At 44.0% G+C, this 24,029-nt stretch overlaps 1 long non-coding RNA gene across 4 annotated transcripts; it reads right to left on the bottom strand.

The window, feature by feature from the left end:
- Nucleotides 1–357: 357 nt before the first annotated feature.
- On the bottom strand, nt 358–13,612 carry LOC145342952 (uncharacterized). 4 transcript variants are annotated; one of them, XR_013886668.1, is made up of 4 exons: nt 13,120–13,612; nt 9,187–9,241; nt 6,042–8,722; nt 358–2,072 (listed from the first exon to the last, which is right to left on the bottom strand). It is a non-coding gene; the product is annotated as an uncharacterized LOC145342952 (long non-coding RNA). The 4 variants fall into 4 exon arrangements; XR_013886667.1 differs by lacking the exon at nt 13,120–13,612 and having other exon boundaries at nt 6,042–6,144; nt 8,686–8,722; nt 9,187–10,948; XR_013886666.1 differs by lacking the exon at nt 13,120–13,612 and having other exon boundaries at nt 9,187–10,948.
- Between the last annotated feature and the right edge of the window lie 10,417 nt (nt 13,613–24,029).

Genomic DNA, 24,029 nt, shown 5'->3' on the forward strand with positions numbered 1-24,029 from the left:
TCATCTTTATCCCTTTATACAGGCTGATAGTATGGGTAGTCCCAAATGACAAGAGGATCTTACTGCTTCTGACATCCCACGCAATGAGGGATGGGCTGTTTTTGGGGGGAAGGGAGTTCAAAATCCCACCCTGGCCTACACCAGATGTGAATATCTTGTTGGATGCAATTCACTTAGTGTACTACATGCAATTCTGGTCTCCATATGATAGAAAGTATGCAGAAGGCAGGAGAATAGGCAGTAAAGATTATAAGGAAGAATACAACCGTTAAGAAAAGGCAAATGCCAAGAAAGACTAAACAGGCTGAACCTTTTTTCTCTCTGGGAAAAAGATTAAGGGAAGACCAAATAAACAAGTTTAAAGTAAGAAGGCGTTTAATAGAGTGGATTTGGAGAAATTGTTTCTTGCGGGTGCGTCCTCAGAGTAAACCAGACTGTTCACAACTTTAGTCTCCTATTTGATCTTGAGGTGAGCTTCTGACTGTAGATCTGTGCCAGCATTCAGACTGTCCGTTTCTACTTTCATCCTGCCTCAGTTCAGCTGCTGCTGAAACATTCATTCATGCCTTTCTTACCTCTAGATCTGACTATTCCAACACACTATTGACTGATCTTCTTTATCCTTTCTTTTGTAAACATCTAAACTTTGCTGTTCGAGTCCTTAATCATCAAGTACCATTATCCCTGTGCTTGCTGACCTACTGAGGATCCTGGTTAAACAAAGTCTCAATTTTAAAATTCTCATTCCTGTTTTCAAATCCTTCCATGACCTCATATCTCCCTATCTCTAATCTCCAGCCCCTCTTCCCTCTGAGATATCCGTGCTTATCTAATTATGGCCTATTGAGCATTCCCAATTTTAATTGTACCACCATTGGTGGCCATGGTTTCAGCTGCTAGGCCTAGGGCCGAAAATCTTACTATGAATAAAACATTACAATTCCCAATAAATTGTATTAATGTTTAAAAGATAAATAAACAAATTACTCATCAACCAAGCACTTACCTGATTCCCTGTGACACACTAGATTTTCTCCAAATCTGATTCATCCACAAACTAAGATGCACCTATACCAGCATCACGAACACCAACAGCATCACCAACACCGTCACCTCTATAAGGTCACACCTCAGCCTGCTATGGTCCAGAGAATAAAGTCCCAGTCTCTTCAGCCTCTCCTTCTAACTCAATCCATCAAGTCCTGATAGCATCCTAGTAAATCTTTTCTGTACTCTTTCTAGTTTAATAATATCCTTTCTATAATAGGGTGACCAGAATTTCTCTACATTACAACAGTAACTGCACTTCAAAAGTACTTAACTTACTGTAACACTCCTGAAGTCATGAAAGGCTCTAAATAACAGCAAGTTCTTTCTGCCTTCCCTCCTCACTGTAGAGCATGCAGTAGTAATGAAATCAGAGGCTAAAAATGGAATTGCTGCAGATCCCCGTGACGTTTAAATGTTTTTACACCACCTGCTATGACAACCGATCCAATAATTACGTCCCACTCCAGGTTCTGTATTCCATTGCGTTTTCACTAAACTTTTAGTTTCTCAAACGTTTTTCACTGAAGTTCATTGACTCAGTTGTTCATAAATACATTTCTAGGTGACAACAGATTAGTTCTTTCTTGTTGGTTACAACACAATGGTTACTGCATTTCTTTCCTTTATTATTCAATGGATATGTTAATGAACCCTAATTCTACCTCTAACCCAATCCTCAACCTAGTAGCTTCTAATTCTAACTATAACCTTATCCTTGACATTTTAACCTCTTATTTCTAATTCTAGCTCTAACCCTAACCTTAGTCCTAGCTGTTAGGTGCCTGCAGTTTCTATTTCACACAATTAAATCTGCTTGAATTAACAATTGAATTAACTCTGGAGTTATTTAAAGTGAAAATTATTTCATGCACGATTCTTAAGCTGAGAGGCTCCACCATTCTACAGGACTGTACACAGAGACGAATGTTCAAGTCTGTTTTGTGAGCCGCTCTTGTTTACTGCCGGGAGGTGGCTGTCAGACCCGGTTTTAACCTGGACCTCAAGGCAACTGGAATTTTCACCTAAGTGAAAGAAAATGAAAGATCAATTTAACCTGAACAGATGCAAACACACAAGTTAATATTAAATCCTTGTTGCACCCACTCAGTCAATATAGGATCATCATTATCAGCTGTCATAGAAACTGCAGTCAATGTAATGACTCCTTGTTTGAAAGATCAATTGTGTGAGACAGCAGTGACCTCGTGCATGCTTGCTTTGCTGGGTTAGCCCAGAAAGTGATAAAGCTTAAAGTGGCAGTGTAATGTTCTTTCCCCAGTATATCAAGTTCATTTCATTTTGGTATTTACAGATTAACCAAAGCTGACTTAGGACATACATCAAAAGCAAAGATCTTTATGACAAATTTAGTGAGGCTGTTGTTCTGGCCAGCATGTTGGCAGAGTCATTAGTACTGCTGCCTCACAGTGCCAAGGACCTGGGTTCAATTCTGGCCTCGGGTGGCTGTGCAGAGTTGTGTGTTCTTCCTGTGTCTGTGTGGGTTTCCTCTGGGTGCTCTGGTTTCCTCCCACAGTAGTCATGATGTGGGTATGCCGGCGTTGGACTGGCGTAAACACAGTAAAAAGTCTGACAACACCAGGTTTTAGTCCAACCTATTTATTTGATAATATTCTCACAAGCTTTCGAGGGGTTACCCTCTTCGTCAGGTGAATGGAGAGTTCTGGCCTCAGACAGAGCATATAAAGCACAGACAGTTTAGAGATTACTGATTAAAATGCGAATCCTTACACCTAACCTGCTGTTCAAGACCTGAGGTGGCTGACAATGTGAGTGGTAGGAGCACTGATCACAGTTTAAAGAGATGTGTATTGTCTCCAGACAGTACAGTAAGTGAGGTTTTGCAAACCCAGGCAAGTCACGGGGGTTACAGATAGTGCGACATGAACCCAAGATCCCTGTTGAGACCGTCCTCGTGTGCGGAACTTGGCTATCAGTCTCTGCTCAGCGACTCTGCGCTGTCGTGTGTTGTGAAGGCCGCCTTGGAGAATGCTTACCCGAAGGTCAGAGGCTGAATGCCCGTGACCACTGAAGTGTTCGCCAACAGGAAGGGAACAGTCTTGCCTGGTGACTGTCGAACGATGTTCATTCATCCGTTGTCGTAGCGTCTGCATGGTCTCCCCAATGTACCATGCTTCGGGACATCCTTTCTTGCAACGGATCAGGTAGACAATGTTGGCCGAGTTGCAAGAGTATTTACCATGTACCTGGTGGATGGTATTCTCACGTGTGATGATGGTATCCATGTCGATGATCCGGCATGTCTTGCAGAGGTTGCTGTGACAGGGTTGTGTGGTATTGTGGTCACAGTGACCTTCCTGTTGGCGAACACTTCAGTGGTCACGGGCATTCAGCCTCTGACCTTCGGGTAAGCATTCTCCAAGGCGGCCTTCACAACACACGACAGCGCAGAGTCGCTGAGCAGAGACTGATAGCCAAGTTCCGCACACATGAGGACGGTCTCAACAGGGATCTTGGGTTCATGTCGCACTATCTGTAACCCCCGTGACTTGCCTGGGTTTGCAAAACCTCACTTACTGTACTGTCTGGAGACAATACACATCTCTTTAAACTGTGATCAGTGCTCCTACCACTCACATTGTCAGCCACCTCAGGTCTTGAACAGCAGGTTAGGTGTAAGGATTCGCATTTTAATCAGTAATCTCTAAACTGTCTGTGCTTTATATGCTCTGTCTGAGGCCAGAACTCTCCATTCACCTGACGAAGAGGGTAACCCCTCGAAAGCTTGTGAGAATATTATCAAATAAATAGGTTGGACTAAAACCTGGTGTTGTCAGACTTTTTACTGTGTTCCTCCCACAGTCCAAAGATTTGCGGGTTAGGTTGATTGGCCGTGCTAAATATGTGGGGTTACACAGAAAAGGCCTATGCAGGCTTGATGGGTCAAATGGCCTCCTTCTGCACTATAGGGATTTGATGATTCACTAATTAAGATCTATCTCGACCTTATACTTCTATCAAGTTTAACACTTCTCCAGGAGTGTAACTTGAATTTGCCTATTGTAGTCTTCACAAAATAGGATTTTTGTTTGTTGAGCTGACCTTTGAATGATTTTCATTATTTTATGTGGTACTGAAGATTTGTCAGACTTATTGAATACAGACAACTGTGGAACTCTTCTAGTGAGTTGTGACTATAATCAGTGTCCTGAAAGAGTCTCTTAATTTGTCTCTTCAGCACCCTGGGATAATGTTATCTGGTCTTGGGAGTTCTCAACTCTGAATGGGTTTGGGGTCAAAGCTTTACTAAAGAGATTTGATCCCATAACCTAAGCCCACACTCCACTGGAATACTCAGACATGTTGAAGGAAGATTGGAACATAGACACAGTAAGCCATTCAACCATTTGAGCGTGCTCAAACATTCAACTGGAGCATGGCTGATGTTTACCTCAACATCATTTTTCCCACACTATCTTCTTATAATAACATCCATAAAAATCCTACATTATGGAAGCATGCAATTCAGCCAACTGTGTCTGCACCAACCATCCTCCAAAAGGGCATCTTGCCTAGGCTGATGATCTACCTATCTCCGTAACTCTGTGCATTTAGCATAACTAGTCCATCTAACCTGCACATCTTTGGACTATAGGAGGAAACCAGAGCACCTGGAGGGAACCCAGACAGACAGGGGGAGAACGTGGAAACTCCACTAAGACAGTGACCCAAGACCAGAATTGAATCCAAGCACGGTGAGGACGCAGTGCTTACCACCGTGCCACCTATTTTCTTTTATATCATTATTACCCAGGAATATATTAATTTCTGTCTTGAATATACCAGGTGATTGAGCTTCCACAACCCGCTGGGATTTACTGCCCTCTGAGAGAAGAAATTCCTCCTAATCTCTGTCCTAAATAGCTTGCCCCTTATGTCTCTCCATTGGTTCTAGACCCACAAAGCCAGAGGAAACATTTTTTTTGCATCTACCCAGTCTAGCCCCTTAAGGATTTGCATGTTTCAGTGAGATCACTTCACATTCTTCTAAACTCCAGCGAATACAGGCCCAATCTCCTCAATCTCTCCTCATAAAACAGTCCCACCATCCCAGGAATCAGGTTGGTGAATCTCCACTGTACTCCCTCTATCATAAATATCCTAAAGAAAGGGATCAAAATTGTACCTAATACTCCAGGTACAATCTAACCAATATGTTGCAGCAATACATCTTTACTCCTGTACTCAAATCCTTTTGTGATAAAGGCCAACATATCCCATTTGCTTTTGCAATTGTTTGCTACACCAGCATGTCAGCTTTCAGTGACTCATGAACAAGAACAACCAGGTCTTTTTGGACATCAACACTTTGCAACACGCTCACCGTTTAAGAAATACTCTGCACTTCTGTTCTGCTACCAAAGTGGATAACCTCACATTTACCCACATTATATCCTGTCTGCCATATTCTTGCCCACTCACTAAGCCTATATCCCCTTGAAGCCTCTTCGCACCCTCCTCACAACTTGCACTCTCACCTCGTTCTGTGTTACCCTCAAACTTGGAAATATTACATACATGCCCCCCCCCGCCATTCCACATCATTGACGTAGGTTGTGAACAGCTGGATCCCAAATACAGATCCTTGCGGTTCCCCACCAGTCACAGCCTGCCAATGTGAGAATCACTCATTTATTCCTATCCTTACGTAGCTGCTCTCATTTGAATTAGTGGCATTTGGCAATTTCTGCATTACAAAAGGAACTTTACTTCCAAAATACTCAAGTGACTAATACACTCAGGGACATCAAGGGGTTAAGAAAGTTGCAAAATAAATTTACATAAAAGAATCCGCGGCACACTTCTGAAAACCAGAAAGAAAACAAATCTCTCTTCCATCCCAAATGTGTTACTTTATGATTATTTTCCGAAATAAAGTCATAACTAGGCAATGATAATCCAATGAGTAGTATATAGCTGCCACGGGTTGATATTTAACACACAGACCATACCTTTATTTATCTTTTGTTCTCTATTGGTTTTGATTTCCTTTACTTCAAATGCTGTTGCTGGGACTCTTGTGGATCCTGATGAATGTTTCTCTGCTGTTTTTTTCTGTACCAAAAAGGCAAAAAAAACCCACATTTCTAAAGCAACAATTCTATTGATAATACAGTTAAGTTCTTGAAAAATCTCTGTAAATACAAATGACTGGGACTGGCTGTAAGAGTAGATACAGTCTATTATATGTAATTTAACACACAAAACTATTTCTAACAGTTGAAGGGGTTAATATGAGCGACAGTGTGTGTGTTGAGGTATGAAGGAATCAGCAAAGGGCTGTGGACAGATGTAAGACAGTTAATCTGTGTGTGGAAATGGAATGCAAGCTGAACAAAGCTGTCTGCAGTGAACACTGAAGAGAGATGGGTGAATGAACATTATTCCAGAAAGGCATTCTCATGTAGAGAGAACAATGATCACATTCGGTAGTACACATACGGTTGAGAGAAGGGACCAGTAACATCACTTGAAGAGTTCCTAATCAGGGGCAGCACGGTGGCACAGTAGTTAATATTGCTGCCTCATAGCGACAGGGACCCAGGTTCAATTCCTGGCTTGAGTGACTGTGCAGAGTCCGCAAGTTCTCCCCATGTTTGCATGAGTTTCCACTGCGTGCTCCAGTTTCCTCCCACAATCTGGAAGGCTATGCTGAAATTCTCCCTCGGTGTACCCGAACAGGTGCTGGAGTATGGCGACTAGGGATTTTCACAGTAACTTCATTGCAGTGTTAATGTAAGCCTACTGTGGCACTGATAAATAAACTTTAAACTCAGCCAAGTAATTTGGAGAGACAATTTCTGATAGGGAGGAAGATAGTGAAGACCAGGAGCTGAGGCAACCTTTATTTTAAATTATTTAATAGCTGGGATAAGAGTAGCAAAGCAGCAACCGAAAACGCGGAACTTATTCATGGCATAGGGGAGAGATAGAAACATAGAAAAACTACAGCACAATACAGGCTCTTCAGCCCACAAAGTTGTGCTGAGCAAGTCCCTTTCTTAGAGATTACTAGGCTTACCTATAACCTTTATTTTACTAAGTTCCATGTACTTATCTAAAAGTCTCTTAAAAGACCCTATCGAATCCAGCAGCCCATTCCACACAGCCACCACTCTCTGAGTGAAAAACTTACCCCTGACATCACCTCTGTACCTACTCCCCAGCACCTTAAACCTGTGTCCTCTTGTGGCAACCATTTCAGCCCTGGGAAAAAGCCTCTAACTATCCACTCGATCAGTACCTCTCAATATCTTATACACCTCTATCAGGTCACCCCTCATCCTTCGTCTCTCCAAGGAGAAAAGGCCGAGCTTCCTCAACCTATCCTCATAAGGCATGCTCCCCAATCCAGGCAACATCCTAGTAAATCTTCTCTGCACCCTTTCTATGGCTTCTACATCCTTCCTGTAATGAGGCAACCAGAACTGAGCACAGTACTCCAAGTGGAATCTGATCAGGGTCCTATATAGATGCAACATTATCTCTCGACTCCTAAACTCAATTCCTCGATTGATGAAGGCTAGTACATCATATGCCTTCTTATCACAGCTTTAACCTGTGCAGCTGCTTTGAACGTCCTATGTACTCGGTCCCCAAGATCCTTCTGATCTTACACCCTGCCAAGAGTCCTACCATTAATATTATATTCTGCCATCTTATTTGACCTGCCAAAATGAACCACTTCACACTTATCTGGGTTGAATGCCATCTGCCACTTCTCCGCCCAGTTTTGCATCCTATCAATGTCTCGCTGCAACTTCTGACTTCCCTCCACACTATCCACAACACCTCCAACTTTTGTGTCATCAGCAACTTACCAACCCATCCCTCCACTTCCTCATCCAGGTCATTTATAAAAATCACAAAGAGTAAGGGTCCCAGAACAGATCTCTGGGGCACTCCACTGGTGACGGACCTCCATGCAGAATATGACCCATCTATAACCTTTGCCTTCTGTGGGCAAGCCAGTTCTGGATCCACAAAGCAATGTCCCCGTGGATCCCATGCCCTCTCACTTTCTCAATAAGCCTTGCATGGGACTCCTTATCAGATGCCTTGCTGAAGTCCAGATATATACATCTACTGCTTTTCCTTCATCAATGTGTTTAGTCACATCTTCACAAAATTCAATTAGGCTCGTAAGGCATGATCTGCCTTTGACAAAGCCATGCTGACTATTCTTAATCATATTATACCTCTCCAAATGTTCATAAATCCTGCCTCTCAGGATCTTCTCCATCAACTTACCAACCATTGAGGTTAGACTCACTGGTCTATAATTTCCAGGGCTATTTCAATTGCCTTTCTTGAATAAAGGAACAACATCCGCAATCCTCCCAAATCTCTCCCGTCTCCATTGATGATGCAAAGATCATGCCAGAGGCTCAGCAATCTCCTCCCTCACCTCCCACAGTAACCTGGGGTACATCCCATCCGGTCCTGGTGATTTATCTAACTTGATGCTTTTCAAAAGCTCCAACTCACCCTCTTTCTTAATATCTACATGCTCAAGCTTTTCAGTCCACTGCAAGTCTGTACTACAACCACATTCTTTTCCATAGTGAATACTGAAGTAAGGTATTCATTAAGTACCTCTGTTATTTCTTCTGGTTCCAAACAAACTTTCCCACTATAATAAAGATTGCAAAAAATAAATTGAGAGTGACAAATGCTTCAAGTAGAACATAGCTAAATACTCAATGCCCAAAAAGAAATGGCACACATGCATGTTTTCACAGTTAGACATTAGTTACAATAAACAGAAATGTAACTTTTTGCAGGTTAAGCCTCAGTCTTCACTGATTATCAGAGGTCGGCCAGTTCCCATGATGTTGCTCTGAGCAATGGTTAATAAAATAATCAATCAAGGGGCCAGCAGTGCCTTCCCTCCCAGCTAACAAATTGCTGCAGGTGGCTTAGCCACAGAGCTATGTTGAAAGTTTCTCTATTGGCATCTCAAGGCCAGACTGCTTCCTGAGAGGGGGAGGATACTGTGAATGGATGTAAACTATTTCAGAATTAGACAGATAAATACATTTTAAAAAGTTATACTTTCAGGTCCATCAGGGTGACACCAGCTATGAAATCACTTACCATCTCAGTACCAACAATCCAATTCCTTCTTGCAAACAGATGGGTGTCTAAATATCTGACAAGAAAATAAAGAACCTGCTGAGTTCTTATAACATGAGGAGCTGCCTTAGCCATTGCAGTTTAGTGTACATTGAAATACTGTCATATAACAGAGAAAGACTTCCGAAAAATGCAACCAATCGACAATGTGAAAACTCCTTTTTTGGGGACTTGGTTACAATGATCCCACAACCAGTGTACTGTATTTCAGCAATAATCATAGAGTCGTACAATTTTATAACAGAATGAGACCACTTGGCCCATCATGCTGATACCAGCTCTTAGAGCTATCCAATCACTCCTACACCCCTACCACATCACCACAGGCCTACAACCTCTTCTTTTCCAAGTATACATCCATTGCTTTTAAAAGATTTATTGAATTTGCTTCCAGTATCTTTTCAGTAAGTGCATTCCAGACCATAACATGCTGCGTAAAACAAAACTTCTCTTCATCTTACTCCTGAATATTTTATCAATCATCTCAAATGTGTATCCTCTCGTTACTGGCCTCCTGAAGACAGTCTCTACCTATGAAAATACCTCTTAATTTTGAATAGCTCTATTAAATCTCCCTTTGGCCTTCTCTGCTCTACAGAGAGAACTCCAAGATAATTTACAGAGTATGATCAGAATCATAGAATGAAATGGCACAGAAGGAAATCATTCAGCCCATAATTGCCTTTGCCAGCTGTTGGAAAAAACTATCTAATTTGTCTTACTTTGCAGCTGTTTCCCATAGACATTCAAATGTTTGATTTTCAAATAATTATCCAATTCCTCTTTGAAAGTTTTACCAAATATACTTTCAACACCTTTTTTGGCAGTGCATTCCAGATCCAGAACAACTCATAGAAACCTCACAACTATAAGCAGGAGTAGGCCATTTGGCCCTTCGGGTGTGCTCCGCCATTAATTTTGATTGTGATTGATCATCAAATTCAATATCCTGATCCCACCTTTGCTCCATATCCCTTGATCCCTTAGCCCCAAGAGCTGTTTCTAATTTCTTCTTGAAATCAGGTAACATTTTGGCCTCAGCTACATTCTGTGCTAGTGAATTCCACACGTTCACCATCCTCTGGGTGAAGAAATTTGTCCTCACCTAAGTCCGAAAATGTTTACCCTTTATCCTCAAACTATGATCCCTAATTCTCAACTTCCCCACCACCGGGAACATTCTTTCTGAATCTAACCTGTTAGAATTTTCTAAGTTTCTATGAGATCCCCTCTCAATCTTCTAAATTCCAATGAATATAATCTTAACCGACTTAGTCTCTCCTCGTCTGGCAGACCTGCCAACCCAAGAATCAGCCTGGTAAACCTTTGCTATACTCCCTCTTTAGCAAAGCCGTTACACAAAGGTTTTTTTCTTTGTGTTGCCTCTGGTTCTTTTAACAATTATCCTAACTCTGTGTTCTCTAGTTACTGACTGTTGTGCCACTGGAGATAGTTTCCCTATTTACTCTTCAGAAATTTGAACACCTCTATCAAATCCACTTTTGACCTTCTCTTCTTTAAGGAAAGATGCCCCAGTTTCTCTAGCCTCTGCACATGGCTGAAATCTTTCAACTTTGATACCATTCTACTAAATCTCTGCATCTTCTTTAAGGCTTGACACTATCCTATATAAGATCAGAAGAAGTAGGTCAACTGGCCCTTCAAGCCTGTCCTACCGCTTGATTGTGATGATCTAATTGTGATCACAACTCCACTTTCCTGTTGCAATCCCTAACCAATGCCCCCCCCCCTCCCCCCGCCCCACCCCCATTACTCTTGACTCCCTTGTAAATCAAAAATCTGTTGAACTCAGCCTTGAATATATTCAATGACTCAGACCCCCAAAGCCCTTTGGGCATGAGAATTCCAAAGATTAGCAACCCTTTGAGAAGAATGATTCCTCCTCACTTGCATCTTAAATGGGAGATCCCTTATTTTTAATTCCCTAGTTCTACATTCCCCTACAAGGGGAAACCCCCTTTCAGCATCTACCCTGTCAAGCTCCTTCAGAATCTTATACAACTTTCTTTCCCACATTTGTATCATCACAAATTTGGCTACAATACTGTAAATATTTGAGGCCTCTGCACTGAACTCTTGGCATTCCACTAGTTACATTTTGCTAACTTAAAAATGATTCATTTATCTCAACTTTATGCTTCTTGCTTGTTAGGCAATCCTTTAACCATGTAAATATTATCAAATACAAGGGCATCTATCCTTTATCCACCCTGCTTCTTATACCCTCAAAGATCTCCTAAAGAGGACCAACCATCTTCAGCTGCTTCATCAAATACCTTCCTTCCATCCTGGCTAGGAATACTATGATGAGTACCTCCCTCTTGACTACCCAAAACCTATCTACCATCTACAAGGCACAAATCAGGAGTATGATGGAATACTCCCCATTTACCTGGATGAGTGCAGCTCCAACAACACTCAAGAAGCTTGACACCATCCAGGACAAAGCAACCCGCTTGATTGGCACCACACCCACAAACATCCACTCCCTCTTCCAAGGACGTTCATTAGCAGCAATGTGTACTATATACAGGATGCACTGCAGCAATTCACCAAAGATCCTTGGACAGCATCTTCCAGACCTACATCCACTTCTGTCAAGAAGGACAAGGGTAGCAGATACATAGGAACATCACCACCTGCAAATTCCCTTCCAAGTCACTCACCATCCTGACTTGAAAATATATTGCCATTCCTTCACAGTCTTTGGGTCAAAATCCTAGAATTCCCTCCCTAATGGCATTGTGGATCAACCCGCAGAACATGGATTGCAGTGATTCAAGAAGGCAGCTCACCACCATCTTCTCAAGGGCAGCTAGGGATGGGTGATAAATGCTGGCCAGCCAGTGATGCCCATGTCCCACAAATGGATAAAATCAGAAGTGTGAATGTTCACTGATGATTACATAATGTTCAACACCACCAGTGACTCCTCAGATACTGAAGCAGTCCATGTCCAAATGAGCAAGACATGGACAATATCTGGGCTTGGTCTGACAAATGGCAAATAACGTTCATGCCACACAAGTTCCAGGCAGTGACCATCTCTAACATTTAACCATCACCCTTGATGGCACCCAGTGGCATTACCATCTTGAATACTTCCTATTGATATCATAGGGGTTACCATTGATCAGAAGCTGAACTGGATTAGCCATATAAATACTATGGCTACAAGAGTAGATCAGAGGCCATGAATCCTGCAATGACCCCACAAAGCCTGTCCATCATAAACAAAGTAAAAAGTCTGACAACACCAGGTTTTAGTCCAACCTATTTATTTGATAATATTCTCACTAGCTTTTGAGGGGACAGCCTCTTTGTCAGGTGAATGGAGAGTTCTGGCCTCAGACAGAGCATATAAAGCACAGACAGTTTAGAGATTCTTTATATGCTCTGTCTGAGGCCAGAACTCTCCATTCACCTGACGAAGAGGCTGTCCCCTCGAAAGCTAGTGAGAATATTATCAAATAAATAGGTTGGACTAAAACCTGGTGTTGTCAGACTTTTTACTGTGTTTACGCCAGTCCAACGCCGGCATACCCACATCATCATAAACAAGGCATAAGTCAGGAGTGTGATGGATATTCTCCACTTGCTTGGATGGGTGCAGCTCCAACAACATTCAAGAAGCTGGACAACATCCAGGACAAAGCAGCCCATTTGATTGGCACCACATCCACAAACATTCATTCCCTCCACCACCGACAAACAGTGGCAGCAATGTGTGCTATCTACAAGATGTACTACAGAAACTCACCACGGCTCCTTAGACAGCACCTTCCAAACACACAACCACTACCATCTGGAAGGATAAGAGCAGCAGATATATGGAAACGCCACCACCTGGAGGTTCTCCTCCAAGTCACTCACCATCCTGACTTCGAAATGTATCATCATTCCTTCAGTGTTGCTGGATCAAAATCCTGGAACTCCCTCCCTAACAGAACTGTGGATGTGCCTACACCACAAGGACTGCAGCAGTTCAAGAAGTCAGTTCGCCACCACCTTACCAAGGGCAATTAGGGATGGCCAATAAATGCTGGCCTTGCCAACGACAACTACATTCTGTAAATGAATATAAAATAAGTGTGATGCTCAGACTGGCCACTGCTAAATCCTTACTAGTATTTCATAAAGTTTTAGTATAGCTGCATTGCTTTTGTACTCTATTCCTCTATTTATAAAACCGAATTTATTATAGTTCTCTAATTCAAGGATGTGTAGACATACATCCCCAGTTCCTGGACCCCTTTTAAAATTGTTCTGTTTAGTTTATATTGACTCTTCTCATTCTTCCTATCAAAATGAATCACTTCACAATTCTCTGAGTTAAATTTCATCATGCCTATTTGGCAATCTGTCTACATCCCTCTTGCTTATTAAATTTCCATTCCATTAAAAGCATTTCCTTTCAGATCCATCCAACCAGCAAACTCATCCTGCAGCCCAAATGACCCATACAGACCTGAAACCTCATAATCCAGGAATCAGAATCTGTAGGATAAACACAGGTGAAGAAGGCTATTTGGCCCATCTTTATTCATCCATCCAGAGAAATCCTACCCATTGTAATATTCAATTGCTCCTCAAGACTTTTGGCTCCACCAGTCTATCTGGAAAAGGTAGCATTGATACAGGGAGAGTGTTCCCACCCTAGGGTTGGATTCTGGAGGAGTAGAAATTTCCTCCAACTAAATTTTGGGAAGACTGAAGGAAATGTGCAGAATTTTTACTGACCTGATCTAATCTGCAGGGGCAATGGGCGCAGGGGGACTTGCAATTTGGGATTTCCTACATGCTGTGGGGGTTTAAACTTCAGAACCTGTCTGTGATGGTATGAATCAGTTCCCAGCCCAAAGGCCACCCTGATTGACAGATTTAACCTTCAGGCTATTGATGGCCACAACAAGTGTGAAGTTTACGCTGGGAACTGAGAGTCAACAAGGTGGGATCAACAGGAGTGGAGGAGGGTTGGCCCTAGTCAGAGGGCGGTGATTGGTGAGGGGTGATCGTGGGAGCTGCCAGGCCCGGGAGGGATGGGGTGTGCTCAGGATGTTCCCAAACAATGTGGCTCCCTCAGGCAGGCACCTGCCAGGAAGGAAATACCAGTTGAACTTGGAACTATCTGGTACTAATCTGAAATGGTCTTGTATGCCTTTAGTATACCAGTACCAGTCATTTCCAAGTTCAACTGGGTGGAAATAGGAAGTAAGTATGAAGGCACCTTCTCAATCTACCATCCAACCTCAGTAAAGCTGCCAGGATCCGTCACACTCAAAAAATTGGGCTGATAACAATTAAATTTCAAATGGTGCATGACACTGAAGCTCACTTCATATTTAAAGTTCCAACCCACCTACCTAGATTGAGTTAGTCAGCCAGCCACCTTCCAGCCTCATTTAAAGCCAGAAATGAATGGGAATTTGGTTGGAAGCCAGATCTCTGAGGCCTTAACCCCTCACCCGACTCAAACATGTCCAATATTTTGTGTTAACATTCAGGCCATTGGCTGGAATTTTACTGCCTTGCCCACCCAAGGTTTGTAAGATTCCACCCGAGGCCTACGGAGAATGCGAGCTTGGGGTGGGCATGCTGGTAAACTTCTGGCCATTGTCTTTGATCCTTGCCTTAAACTCTATTCACTGGCACCCTCTGCTGTAAGTTGTGTGATGCTGAACCAGACAAATCACATCCTCAGAAATGTATCTGACTTTTAAATGATCTTCTCATCATATATTTATGCCATTACTAAGACTGCCTATTTTTGTCTGGGTGACATTGCCCAACTCCATTGCCTATTTTACTCCTGCCTCACCTTGTCTGGTTATTTGCTGTTGAACCCCTCTCATGACCTCTAGACTTGACTATTCCAATGAATTTCTGGTTGGTCTATCACATTCTGCTCTCCATGAACTTAAGCTCATCCAAGTTCTGTCGCCCGTATCATAAATCACAGCAAGTTCTATTTGTCCATCCATGCCCGTGCTTGCTGACTTCTATTGGCTCTCAGTAAACAACACCTCAATTTTAGAGTTTTCATCCTTGATTTTAAATTCTTCCATGGTCAGACCCCAGCCCATCTTTGTAAACTTCTCCAGCCACAAAAACCTCCCAGACATCTGCACTCTCCAATGCCAGCTTCCTGTGCGTATCTGATTTTAACCGTTCTACCATTAGTGGCCATATAACGGCTGGATGGCCTACTCCTGCCCCTATTTCTTATGTTCTTATGTTCTTATATTCAACAGCCTGATGTCTAAGCCTGGAATTCCCTTCCCAAACCACCCTGCCTCTTTTGCTTCCTTGAGATGCTTCTTAAAAGTTACCTCTTAAGATCAGCTCTTGATCATCTGCTCAAATCATAGATTATAGATGCTACAGTGCAGAAGGAGGCCATTCAGGCCATCAGGTCTGCACTGACCACAATCCCAACCAGGCCCTTTCCCCAGAACCCCATAAATTTAGCTTAACTAGTCCCCTGACACTAATGGGCAATTTAGCATGGCTAATCCACCTAACCTGTGGGAGGAAACTGGAGCACCTGGAGGAAACCCACACAGACATGGGGAGAATGTGCAAACCCCACACAGACCCAAGCCGGGAATCGAACATGGGTCCCTGGCGCTGTGAGGTAGCAGTGCTAACCACTGAGCAACCATGCCACCCAGCAGGATATTCCCAAATATCTCCTTATGTGAATCATTGTCAATTGCATTTGTTAACACTCCTGTGAAACACCTTGTGCATTTGTTTTTTTAAAGTTGCTATGTAAGTGCAAGTTGTTGATTGATGATTTGCGTTGCAGTGTTAATGTAAGCCTACTTGTGACGGTAATGAAATAAACTTTAAAGAAATCTCTCCCTCGGGGCATCTTGGATATGTTGAGCTTGGACTCTGCCAAGATGCCCTGAGGGAGAGATTTATTTAAAGTTTGACAAGGTCCCTCATGGTAGGCTGATAGAAAAGGTGAAGGCTCATGGGATACAAGGCCAGGTATGTAGATGGGTGGAGAACTGGCTTGGGAGGAGGAGACAGCGGGTAGTAGTGGAAGGCTCCTTTTCCAATTGGAGGTCTGTCACCAGTGGTGTGCCGCAGGGCTCGGTACTAGGACCTCTTCTATTTGTGGTATATATTAATGACTTGGAAGAGGGGGTAGGTGGTGTGATCAGCAAATTTGCTGATGACACTAAGATGGTTGGATTGGCGGGTACTGAGGAGCAGTGCCTGGCAATGCAACAGGACATAGACAGGCTGGTAGATTGGGCAGATAGATGGCAAATGGAATTTAATCCGGAGAAATGCGAGGTGATGCACTTTGGCCGGAATAATGTGGAGGGGAGTTATACGATAAAAGGTAGAACTATCCGGAGTATAGATACGCAGAGAGACCTGGGGGTGCAAGTGCACAAGTCCCTGAAGGTGTCAGTGCAGGTGCAGAATGTGATGAGGAAAGCGTATGGTATGTTAGCCTTCATAAGAAGGGGTATAGAATATAAGAGTAGGAGTCTGATGTTGCAGTTGTATAGAACGTTGGTTAGGCCTCACTTGGAGTACTGCGTCCAGTTCTGGTCGCCGTACTACCGGAAGGATGTGGAGATCCTGGAGAGAGTGCAGAGGAGATTTACCAGGATGCTGCCTGGTATGGAAGGGCTGTCTTACGAGGAAAGATTGAACGAACTTGGGCTGTTTTCCCTTGAGAGACGTCGGCTGAGGGGGGATCTAATAGAGGTTTATAAGATCATGAAGGGGATAGATAGAGTAAATGGTGGTAAGCTTTTTCCGCTATTAGAAATGGATAGAACGAGGGGTCACGGGCTTAGGGTGAGGGGGGCTAGGTATAAGACAAATATTAGAGGGCAGTTTTTCACGCAAAGGGTAGTGGGGGTGTGGAATGCACTGCCGAGTAAGGTGGTGGAAGCAGGCACGCTAGGGTTGTTTAAGAGTCACTTAGACAGCCACATGAGCGGGCTACATATAGGGGGATATAGCAGGCCTTACTAAACATTGTAGGCTTGGGATTACGTTTTTGCCTCAGGGATGTTACAGTCTTGGCCTGTTTAATAATGAATTTTTTGTCTCCACAGGCATTTAAGTCCACCTTGTTGACCAGCAAGGGGCATGCATGCGGCAGGTTGTAGTGGGCTGCTCTTGGACGTTGCTTCAGGAGTTGCCTATTGCTTCATGTCGTTAGTGTGCTTAAACTGGACCATCTCGAGGGCAACATGACAGCTCAGAGACTATCTCTGTTGCTGTGCGGACACATGGATTTGGGCCTGTGTCTGTGGGAGTTTGCACGTTCTCCCCGTGGTTGCGTGGGTTTCCTCCGGGTACTCCGGTTTCCTCCCACATCCCAAAGATGTGCTTTTAGGCTGATTGATTGGGTAACAAATTGTCCCTATATTGGACCTCCCTGATCCTCGCACATTAGGCGTAGACTAAAATCATGAATAGGTCACTGAGACAGTGGGACGGCGGCGCGGGCTCGTTGGGCCGAAGGGCCTGTTTCCCGTGCTGTGTTGTTCTTTGTTCTTTATTTTTTTATTTTCACAAGTAGACTTACATTAACACTGCAATGAAGTTATGGTGAAAATCCCCTAGTCGCCACACTCCAGCACCTGTTTGGGTACACTGAGAGAGAATTTAACATGGCCAATACATCTAAACCGGCATGTCTTTTGGACTGTGGTAGGAAACCGGAGACCCTGAGGAAACCCATGCTAACATGGGAGAACACGCAGACTCCACACAGACAGTGACCCAAGCCGGGTCCCTGGTGCTGTGAGGCAGCAGTGCTAACCACTGCGCCACCATGCTGCCCTATTCACAATTTATTCACATAGAACCTCTTCAAGCAGATTTACATTGATTCAGCAGGGCAAGCAGTGTCCTGAGCTGTTACCTACACAGTCCCAGAAGCATTCCCAGTGAAATCAATGGAAAATTCCTCCCACTAGCTTATGCTGATTTCATCCTTAATTATTTCAACACTAATCATGAAGTTTATGTGACATCTGTTTTCCCCGTCTGTTTGTAGCATGTTATGTTTGCCTGCATTGAATGTATTTCTCACATGCAGGATTGGCCAATTTGAACTTTTAAGCCAGGAGGTTTGGAAAAGAGAGATGCAACATCATTGATAGATTAATCCTAAATCAAACACCAAGGTCTATTGGTATCCGAAACTCCAGATCATAGAATTGAACATTTACATTGATTCACTTTCCTTTGAAAAACTATTTTGAATGTGCCTCCAAGCTGGTTTTTAGTTGACGTTCATCGTGCCAGTATCTTTGTATCAGTAAAATAATATTCTCCTATCCCCTTGTTGGATGAGGATCTTACTGCTTATCTACTCTTGAAGTCAACCCTCTGAACAATGAAAGTAGTTATTTACTTTATCATAACATCTTCCCCTCATTTACCTCTTAACTTTCTCAACCCTAGGATCATAAGAACATAAGAAAATAAGAAATAGGAGCAGGAGTAGGCCATCTAGCCCTTTGAGCCTGCCCCGCCATTCAATAAGATCACGGCTGATCTGAAGTGGATCAGTTCCACTTTCCCGCTTTCTCCCCATATCCCTTAATTCCCCTGTCTATCAGAAACCTATCTACCCATGACTTAAATATATTTAGCGAGGTAGCCTCCAGCACTTCAACGGGCAGAGAATTCCAGAGATTCACCACCCTTTGAGTGAAGAAGTTCTTCCTCAACTCCAATCTAAACTGCCCCCCCCCCCCCATCTTGAGGCTGTGTCCTCTACTCCTGCTATCCTTTCTAAGCGGGAAGAATCTCTACCCTATCCATCCCCTTCATTATCTTATACATCTCTATAAGATCCCTCCTCATCCTTCTAAACTCCAACGAGTCTATTTAGTCTCCCTTCATAGGCCAACCCCCTCATCTCCGGTATCAGCCTATGAACCTCCTCTGCACTCCCTCCAAGGCCAATATATCCTTCCACAAGTGCGGCGACCAAAACTGCACACAGTACTCCAGCTGCGGCCTCACCAGTACCCTGTACAGTTGCAGCAAGACCTCCCTACTTTTATATTCTATCCCCCTCGCTATAAAGGCCAACATTCCATTCGCCTTCTGGATCACCTGCTGCACCTGCAGACTGGGTTTTTGCGACTCGTGCACAAGGACCCCCAGGTCTCTCTGCAGCATAGCATGCTGCAACTTTTTGCCTTTTAAATAATAATCCCTCCTACTATTATTTCTGGCAAAGTGGATAACCTCACACTTGGAAACATTATACTCCATCTGCCAGGTCCTTGCCCACTCGCTCAGCCTATCCAGATCTCTGTGCAGACTTTCCACACCCTCCACACAATTTACTTTTCCACTCATCTTCGTGTCATCAGCAAATTTCATCACCCTACACTCAGCCCCCTCCTCCAGATCATCTATATAAATGGTAAACAGTTGAGGCCCCAGCAGCGATCCCTGCGGCACTCCACTAGTCACCAACCGCCAACCAGAATAGCACCCATTGATACCAACTCTTTGCTTCCTATTAGACAGCCAATCCTCTATCCACGCTAACACCTTACCCCCAACTCCGTGCACCCTAACCTTCTGTAGCAACCTTTTGTGAGGCACCTTATCAAACGCCTTTTGGAAATCTAAAAACACCACATCCACCGGTTCCCCTCTGTCTACCGCACTAGTCACATCCTCATAGAAATCCAATAAATTCGTCAAACACGACTTCCCCTTAATGAATCCGTGCTGCATCTGCTCGATCAAACCATTCTTTTCTAGGTGCCTCGCTATTTCTTCTTTGATGACGGATTCCAGCATTTTTCCAATTACAGACATTAAACTAACCGGCCTATAATTCCCTGCCTTTTGTCTGCTACATTTTTTAAACAGCAGCGTAACATGAGCCATTTTCCAATCTTCCGACACTTCCCCGGTTTCCAGTGAATTTTGATAAATAATTACTAAGGCATCCACTATCACCTCTGCCATTTCTTTCAGAACCCTGGGATGCATTCCATCCAGTTCTGGGGACTTGTCCACCTTCAGTCCCATTAGTCTATCAAGCACCATCTCTCTAGTGATAGTAATCGCTTTTAGGCCCTCATCTCCTACCATCCTTCTATCTTTAATATTCGGCAAACTATTTGTGTCCTCCTCCATGAAGACTGAGGCAAAAAACTTATTTAAAGCCTCAGCCATTTCCTCATCGCCCACCGCTAAATCCCCCCTCTCATCCTCCAAGGGTCCAACATTCACTCTGGCCAGCCTCTTCTTTATATATTTGTAAAAACTTTTACTGTCATTTTTTATATTTAGTGCTAGTTTAGCTTCATACTCTATCTTCTCTTTCTTTATCACCTTCTTAGTCATTCTTTGCTGATTTTTAAATCTTTCCCAATCTTCTAATCGCCCACTACTTTTAGCCACTCTGAACACAAAGAACGAAGAACAAAGAACAACCCAGCACGGGAAATAGGCCCTTCGGCCCAACGAGCCCGCGCCACCATCTAAACAAAGCATTTCCTACACCTACCTTGCCCCGTGTGTATGCGAATGGTACCCCTCTTGTAACCAGATTCAGGGGAGAATAGTGTAGGGTCAATTTGGTACACCAATCAGCCTAACAGCACATCTTTGGGGTGTGGGAGGAAACCGGAGCACCTGGAGGAAACCCACGCAACCACAGGGAGAATGCGCAAACTCCCATAGACACTGGCCCAAATCCATGTATCTGCACAGCTAGCAGTGATAGTCACTGAGCTGTTGTGGTTGAGCTGTGACTTGAGTGGTTAAGGACAGGGTGGCACAAAACCAGTGGCAATGGAACCTGCTAGGAGGTGGGAATTGTAACTACATAAATCACTCCACCTGAGGCCACAAGGCTGGTGGTGGTTGAGAGGACAGCGGAAGATGCTGGAACACTGACAGAAGAGGACAGACTGGCTTGAGATTTGAGGCCAATTCAGCTTCTTTACAGATCCACAACTATTCCCAACCAGATATTTGCACATTCTCTTCGTGTCTGCGTGGGTTTCCTCCGGGTGCTCCGGTTTCCTCCCACAGTCCAAAGATGTGTGGGTTAGGTTGATTGGCCATGCTAAAATTGCCCCTTAGTGTCCTGGGATGTGTAGGTTAGAGGAATTAGCGGATAAATGTGTAGGGATACGGGGGGGTAGAGCCTGGGTGGAGTTGTGGTCGGTGCTGACTCGATGGGCCGAAGGGCCTCTTTCTGCACGTAGGGTTCTATGGTTCTATGATTCTATGATTGTGGTGCCCATCTGCTGGTCCAGGTTTAAGCACACACCACGATGTGAAGTACTAGGCCACTCTCGAAACCTCCAAGAGCAGCCCACGCACAACCCAGCATGTGCATGCCCCTCGTTTGACAACAAGGTGGACCGACACACCTGCGGATTAAAAGAGACAAAACATTAACATGTAGTATTACATTTCCAGTATCGTCCCGAGGCTCTGACCCTTTTTAAAACCATCTCCTGTAACCCTCCATCACTGTTTCACTCATGTCCCTAAGTAAACCTTAAACAAGTCCAGTGTGCCTGCCTCCACCACCTTACTTGGTAGCACATTCCATACCCCCACGACCCTCTGTGTGAAAAACCTCCCTCTAGTATCCAAATTATACTTCTCCCCCCTCACCCTTAGCTCGTGACCCCTCGTGATATTTGTCTCCAATCTAGGAAAAAGCCTGCCACTGTTGACTCTATCTATACCCTTCATTATTTTATACACCTCTATCAGATCCCCCCTTAACCTCCATCTTTCTAAGAAGAGCCCAAGTTTACCCAATCTTTCCTCACAACCCAGTCCTTCCATACCAGGCAGCATCCTGGTATACCTCCTCTGCACTCTCTCCAGGGTTTCCACGTCCTTCCGGTAGTAAAGTGACCAGGACTGGACACAGTACTCCAAATGCAGCCTAACCAATGTTCTGTACAACTGAAACATTAGATGCCAGCTCTTATACTCTATACCCCTTCCTATAAAGACTAGCATTCCATAAGCTTTCTTCGCAACCTTCTCCACCTGGGTTGCCACCTTCAGAGACTTGTGCACTTTCACTCCCAGGCCCCTCGGCATTTCTAAACTCTTAATTGGCCTACCTTTTATCATGTAAAAAACACATCAGCTTTTAATTTAATAGTCTCCTTTATTTCCTTTGATAACCACGGCTGGTTGTCCCTTCTCCTACAGTCCTTCTTTACCATCGGAGTATATTTCTGCTGAGTACTGAAAAAGATCTCCTTAAAAATCCTCATCTCAATGAATGTCTCCTGAACCCAGGTCTCTAGTGTGGCATCCTTCCTGAAACAAAGCACACATAACCGGCTTCAATCTGACTCCATTTCTGACCATGTACTCCTAATCGTCTACAGTAACCAGTGGTTGAACTGTGGATCCATTAGACATACAGCAGGTGATGCTCCAACCTTGCCACATCAGGCACAGATCACACCCATCCCGGAGAATCGTGTGCAGGCCTAAAAATCAGTTTCGTGTCTGGGGCCAAACAGTTTGCGAACCTTCTGGCCCTTTTCCAATGGTGTGAACCAGATTGTGTGAGGCTGATTAGCATATGTAAATTAGTATTTAAATATGAAAAGCCCAATCAACTCCCAGCACACGGATTCTCCGGCGTTCAGGTGCTGGGCGCTAATGGCGAGAACCAATACTAGTCTCCACCTGCGGAGACTTGGTGTGAGGTCAGTCCGGGTGGTTGGGGGCATGGCCAGGTGGTGCCCATCAGGCAGTGCCTACCTGGCAGTGCCCACTAGATACTCTGGCACTGGCTACCAGGCACCCCAGCAATGCCAATTGGGGACTGCCAATATGCTAGGGACAGTGCCAAGGGGTTGGGGCCTGAGTGGGGGTTATAATGGGAGGCTATGAAAGAGGGGCTATGCAGGGGCGGTCATGATGGGGGGGATGTTGGGGGTCATGACTGGGGGCATGACAGGGGACATGATCAGGGACCTGTCATGAGAACCTTAATGCCTTGATAGCGGCAACCCATGTCAGGGAGGGGAACATGTTGCCAATGAGGGGTGATGGAGAGCCCCAATGTCAATTGGAGAGGGAGAGAGTCTCCCACTGCCCCGTGAGATTGGGGTAGCCTTGCAAAATGGCGCTCGAGTGTTCTGCAGTCAGGTTTACTGGAGTGTTTAGAACCCCCACCCTCCTTGTACGAACTTGGGAGAGTTCTGCCCATTCTTTTTGTCATTTTCTTGGATCTTCTTCGCAATTCTGTTGAAGTTAGGGTGGCGCACAGAAATTCACCAGGAATACGCCAGCTGTGCCCTTACCAATGATCAGTGTCAGTGCTGTCTGCTCTTGTTTTGTTTGCCCCAATTTATAAAACCCAAGATTCTATATGCTTGTTTTACTATCATTAATTTGCTCTCCCAGTGCAGAGAATCACAGCTTACAACTTGCTTCTTAATATAATATTGTTTTTGATCTTTTACCAATTCCTGTAAGCCTGTGTCCTCTGGTTACTGATCCTTCTACTCTATCACAATCCTTCACAATTTTGAACCCATCATCATATCTTGACAGATTTATATATCTGAGCTTTACGTTCCTCTGATTATCAACTCCTTTTAAACGTATAGGGTTCTATTTTACCATTTTGATTCTATGTGCTCAATGGACTTCAAACTGGGAGTGTTTCAGATCTGACTTTTAGACCAGTTCTCAGGCACCCCCATACACACTCTGCCTGAAAAAATATCAGCAATTCTGAATCACGCTGCAGAAGCCTGTGTGTGGGACTT

This window comes from Carcharhinus amblyrhynchos, chromosome 5 (assembly GCF_965287045.1).
Source record: "Carcharhinus amblyrhynchos chromosome 5, sCarAmb.v2.hapA, whole genome shotgun sequence".
Lineage (NCBI taxonomy): Eukaryota > Metazoa > Chordata > Chondrichthyes > Carcharhiniformes > Carcharhinidae > Carcharhinus > Carcharhinus amblyrhynchos.